Source organism: Helicoverpa armigera, chromosome 19, assembly GCF_030705265.1.
Source record: "Helicoverpa armigera isolate CAAS_96S chromosome 19, ASM3070526v1, whole genome shotgun sequence".
In the NCBI taxonomy this organism is placed as follows: domain Eukaryota; kingdom Metazoa; phylum Arthropoda; class Insecta; order Lepidoptera; family Noctuidae; genus Helicoverpa; species Helicoverpa armigera.
Window position 1 is genome coordinate 9,249,851 of NC_087138.1, and position 6,163 is coordinate 9,256,013.

Genomic DNA, 6,163 nt, shown 5'->3' on the forward strand with positions numbered 1-6,163 from the left:
AAAACCTGATAAAAAACTGTTTTTTTTCTGGGCCTGGTTATTTTCAAGAGCATAATAACCCTAAAATTATTAGGGCATTTACCGTTAAAGATTAATACTTAAGATTACAAGATAGAGTCTTAGGTTTATTCTTGAATCTACGGTACTTTTCTGATAAAACAGTACCAAAATTTCATAAAAATATTGGCAACATTCATTGATATTAACTCAACGAAAGGGAAATTTTGAAAATTGAACTAAAACTTACGCTAGAAAAAAAACCAAATTTAGAAAAAAAACAACGAGGCAAAGTTTTTTTTCAAAGAAGTGAAAAAAAACAAATCGTTTTTTTTCATTTTACATCACTAATCATTACCATCAATAGGCACGAAGGCTACTCTTTGCCTATTCATATTATTTTCTTGTACATACATATTGTGTCAATTCATTCTCTCTATTTATATATTATAAATATAATATATAATATTTATAAATTGCTCTATGTATACGCTATCTTCGTAAGGACGTCGGGTTCCATTAATTAGTGCAGCAGTACTCCTAAAGTCCATCATCATATTAGGCAACGCAAGATTAAAATACGTATGCCGAAATATTTTTAAATCTTTTTTAAATCGGCCATTTATGGTCTCTACTGGCCATCGGACCATAGTTATCAATCTCGATTTGTTGGCTTCGGCCTTTGATAATAATTGTTCTCCTCTGGGTCTGCTAGGTGTGTGGATTATAACCACAACCTTCGATTCTTGAACTAGAATCCCGAAATCCGCGGTCCAATATAAATACATCATTAGACCTTAGAAACCAATGCCAACCTGAGTTTTCTTGCATGATACTGCGCATTATTGTAGCATCTGAGGTTGTTGCTGCATATGGGCCTATGACATCAACTATATAGCCATCTGTGCACACTATCAAAAATGGTTTGACTAAATTCCGGAATTTATAGACTATATAGACTATATGTTATTCTCTGAAATAAAAAGTTTGCGCTATTTTGCACATAAAGATATGTGCCGTCAAATGCCTACAAGAATTCCTGCATCATGGTTATCTCCAAAAATATGAGCTGGAATGGTAAGGTTTCTGGAAACCAACTCTTCTCGATTTATGTGATCTATGCCAAGAAAATTAAAATAAAAATATTTTAGATAATAAAATATAAATCTTAACGCAAAATCAAAAATTGTATTTAAAAATAATAAATAATTAATAGCGGGTATGGCCTCCATTCGCGTCTATTACTGCCTGGAGACGTTCGCGCATACTATCTACCATATTTTGACCCCTAAATCTCTCCCAAGTTTCTGTTGCATGAGCTATTATATTTTGTCGAGTGCGGAGAGTATCGGGATCCCATGCTTGCACCATAAGAGCCCACAAAGGACCATGCCCAACTGTGCCCCAGTAACGCCCAGAGAAAGTATATTACAAGATAGCCCTATTAAATAAAAACTAGAATTATGATGATAATTTGAAGTCTTAAAAAGCACCGGTTAAAAAATAAAAAAAATAAGACATTCTTGTTGATATTGCAGTACATGACATCGTTTCAATCATGCTTTATTTATTACGGTCTGTAATCTCGTCCTTTGGCCCATGTATATATTCATTTAATGTATACAATATATTCAAATAACTGACATGTTTATCTAATAACATACAATAAGTCATGAATTTATGATGATCATGAAGTTCCTAGTGAAAAACTAATAGCAATGCTGTCTATAAACGATAAAATGTATAAAAAACCAGTGGGAATTTATCATGTTTAATGTCCAATATCTTTTGAATCGGTGCTTTATATAATATTAAATCTAGATATCTTACAAATATGGCTGTAAAGCTATCGTATGACATAGAACTGGAATTTGGGCATTGCATGGCGTTGCTGACTTTTGACTCCATACTAATATGGGCATGATCCTTTTCTATGGCGTTGAGGTTCGGGCTCCTCGGCGGGAATGGAATCTCCAAAATTTGCTCAGTATTTTCATCAAACCATACTCGCCATTCACGTGCTTTATGAATTGGACAGGTATCGTCAACGAAGTTTATTGGCCTCTCTTCTGGCAACATGACTTGTGTCGTCGGCAACAAAACATCGTTCAATATATCTACCTACATAGCCCGCGCTATTTAATCGACCTCCTATCTCGATTAGTTCTCCAGGGCCTCCAGAGCACATCCAACCCCAAAACCCAACATATATTCTGCCACTTGCACGGTTATTGATTATATTACGTGCTGCATATCGAGTATTATTTATACGCCAGAGCGTCATACGACCATTTTCGGTAGAATGAAATGTTTTTCATCCGAAAATATGACATCTGTAAAATCATAATTCAAAAATCTTTGCGCAAATTGGAGTCTTTGCAATTTGTGTCTTGCTGTTAACATGAGTTTTTTGGCTGGTACTCGATGATGAATACCTGCTTCGTGCAGTCGGCGCCTTACTGTATTAAGGCCGGGCCAGACTGTCCTAAACAAGCTTTCAACAGGGGTCACCTTTTTGGGAAGTTTGTGGAACCCACGGTTGGTGTTTGCGTCCACACTGTTTACAACAAGGCTCCCACCTCAGTTTGTTGTCGATTCTTTGTTTGGAAGCACGCGTTGCGATATCACAATATGGCTCCTTATTTAACTAAACTTCAAAGAGTTGGTGTGGCATTAGCACTTGTGTGCGCAAGTGAGGAGAAAAAAGAAAAGAATTTGGATGAAGCGTTGGCTTAAGAAAAGAATAAAACTGAGTCATCTAAATTTTATGAATCTACTTGATTTTGGTGACCTGCGCAACTTTCTTAGAATGGAAAAGGAAACATTCTATGAGTTATTAGAAATGGTGAGGCCATTTATAACTAAAAAAAATACGCATCTGAGGAAGGCTATTTTAGGCTCTGCATACATTACTACCTGATTATCAATTACGTTTATTCACGAAGTTGTTGGTTTTGTGGAGGGCACAGTAGTTTGTTCCAAGAATTGTGAGGAATGGTGTACGGGTGATTGCTGAGGGTGTTGGGTACCGGGCGATTGAGGTGGAGGTAATTGAATATGAGGCGAGTTTGCGGAAGGCAAAACATTCGGTTGAGTTATTTGGGAAGAATGGTGTAAGGGTGACTGCTGAGGAGTTTGAGGAGGAGGAAGTAGTTGGTTGAGTTATTTGGGAACTATGTGGTGTCTGGATATGAGACGAGGAAGGGATGGACACCGGAAGAAATGCTAGTAGTGACGTTGAGGTAAGTTTTATTTTATTTTTATTTATAGCAAGAGTACAGAATCATCCTTACTAATATTATAAAAGCAAAAGTGAGTTTGTTTGTTTGTTACGTCTTCACGCATGAATGGCTAAACCGATTTTGATGAATTTTGGTACAGAGATAGTTGGGATAGGCTATTTTTTATTTAAAAAAAGTGAGAAAAGGGGGAGAAAGAGGGAAGGTCTTTTATGTACGCGGGCAAAAGCTAGTTATGATATACGTATGAGATTAATTAACCATTGATGGTTATTTGAGTTCAATTGCGATTGTAAAAAGCCGCTTGGTTAAACTGTGTTTATTTTATGTGAATAGCTTTATATGATACAATATATACTCTTGCGCACATTATTATTTGAGACTATACGATGTTATATGGTTTACCTTAAAAAAGGTTTAACATTTTTGTTGAGCTGAAGAATTATTAGATACTAGCTTCCCGTTTTTGCGTGAATGAATAACAAACATACATCCATACATTCTCACAAACTTTCACATTTATAATATTAGTAGGATACAATTGAAAATTATAGGTGGTGTGCAATTCAGTATTTTTGGTGAAACTTTGGAATATTTTGTTTGCAAAAAGGGAATAAACAGATATCGGTTTAATTATACATACCATTATAAATGAAACATTTTATAATCATAAATGATTTTTTTATTTATTTGTGAAACATTTGTTTTACTTATCTAAAAAATAATCATCACGAATGTAATTACAATCCTTCCTATCCTCTTAGATGAGCTTTAATAATATTCCGAACAGGACCTAAAGTAAAAAACTAAATGCGCGTTTTGAAAATTTACTCTTCAGTACTGATTCAACAAATTTTGATAGGCATTTCCGCCTGCATTTTGCTGTGAAAATGTATATGTTTCTGTCGGCTGGGGGACAGGCAGAGGGTTAATGCTATCATGTAGTGCATTGTCATTAACTTCAGGTGGTGAATACTGGTTGTTCATATCAATTAGCACTTGTTGTGAGGTAACTGTTGGCTGGGTAACAGCGGTTGGCGCAAACGACAGCTGGGATAGATATACGTTATTCGAACTAGGTGCAGTACTTGCTGGTGATGGTGATTTCGAAAAGATGCGGTAATTCAGAGTTCGTTTTTGTTTTATCTTCCGAATCGACGTCAGTATTTCCATATGCAAATCCATCGTTTCCATTTCATTCATATCCTTTATGTAAGGTAAAAATGACAGCAGCATTGTTTCCTTTTCATTTTGCCTTGAGGGAGCAGGAATAATATCTTTTTCGGCCTGTTTTTTAATTCAGCCAATATTTCTTTTTCTATCACATCCGACTCCCTTTTTTTCTTCTTCCGTGTCGGTAATGTGAGTGGTGGTAATTCATTAGGCTCTGGTGTACGCGGTGGAGGTTCTGGCGTATTTGATCCATTATTTGATGATATATTTTTTCTGGAATCCTTGGCCAGTTTTCGATTCAAATATCTCTCCTCATTTTCTGCTTGTCTAATAACACCGGTCTACAGCATTTTTGCGCACGGGATATACATACCTTATTTTTATTGCTAATGCACCTAGAAATAAGAATAAGAACAAAAAAATGCTTTGAATTTGCTTTTATGTGAAAAAATCACATTAATGAAAATACGTAAAAAATTGACATAGAGATAATTTATTAAAGCATACAGAACATTTATTTATGAATAATTCTTACAATATGAGTTTTAAAATGGAGTAAATGGAAAAGTAAAACTGTTCTTTTTTAAATATTTAATTTAAAAATGAACAGATTTACTTTTCCTGGCATGTTCAAAAGAAGTTTCTCTTATAAACCCCCAAATATAGTCGCCCATCATACTTTCAGTATACTGGCCTTGGTAACGCCTCTCAAATTCCATTATATCTTGATGGAAGCGTTCTCCTTGTTCTTCCGAAAAAGCACCCATATTACTTTTAAATTTATCTAAATGAGAATGTAACATGTGCATCTTTAGAGACATTCTACATCCAATGATGGAAAATTTTGTAATCATGTCAGTGATGAGCTCTTCATAATAAGACCCAATTTAATATGCAATGGCGGCATTAATATAGATTTAGGATCGACAATTGCTTCCCATTTAAAATTGGATTTTCCAACTTCGTACTCAGCACGTACAGGCCAATGTTTTTGGCGGTAGTGAGCAGCATCATTACGACTATCCCACAGGCAAAGATAACAGGAGAATTTAGTATAACCACCTTGCATTCCAGTCAAAACACACCATCTTGAAGTCACCAATAACTTCCCATTTGTATTCCATATATTTGATGGCAGATAATAGCATTTTAATACTGTCATAATTTTCTTTGAGGTGTACGGAATGTGCCAATGGAATAAATGGAAATTTGTTCCCATTGTGTAGTAAAACAGCTTTTAGGCTTTTTGTTGAGCTGTCAATAAAAAGGCGCCATTCAGTTACATGGAATACCTATTTCTTCAAATAAACCTTTCACGTCATGACAGAAACAGAGTCCATCTTCCTTACTGAAGAAACAAGAAAATTCTTCGTGACGTTTTCTTTGATGAGATATTCGAACATCAGGAGTAAGTAAATTCCGTTGTTTTAATCGCGATGCTAATAACTCTGCTTTACTTTTTGGTAGATTTAAGTCTCTTATAAGAGAAAAGTTAAAGAACATTATCTGTCCATTGCATCATAGTTATTTTATTTATTTATATATGTATCTAGGTATATATTATTTTATTTTTGGGTATATATTATTTAGTAGGTATATATTCATTATTTACGTATTGTTTATGTAGATATAATATACAATATACAGCTGTCTTCTTCCATTTTAATTTCTGTTTCCTTTGCTTTTTACACACTGTCTACATCTCTTTTATTCTCTTTTTCCTTTCGCAGGTATGCTGGAAGAGATTTCTTTAG

The 6,163-nt window shown here is 34.7% G+C and overlaps 1 pseudogene; it reads right to left on the reverse strand.

Moving 5' to 3' along the window:
- Nucleotides 1-344: 344 nt before the first annotated feature.
- LOC126054846 (uncharacterized) lies at nucleotides 345-2,234 on the reverse strand (annotated as a pseudogene).
- Nucleotides 2,235-6,163: the final 3,929 nt, after the last annotated feature.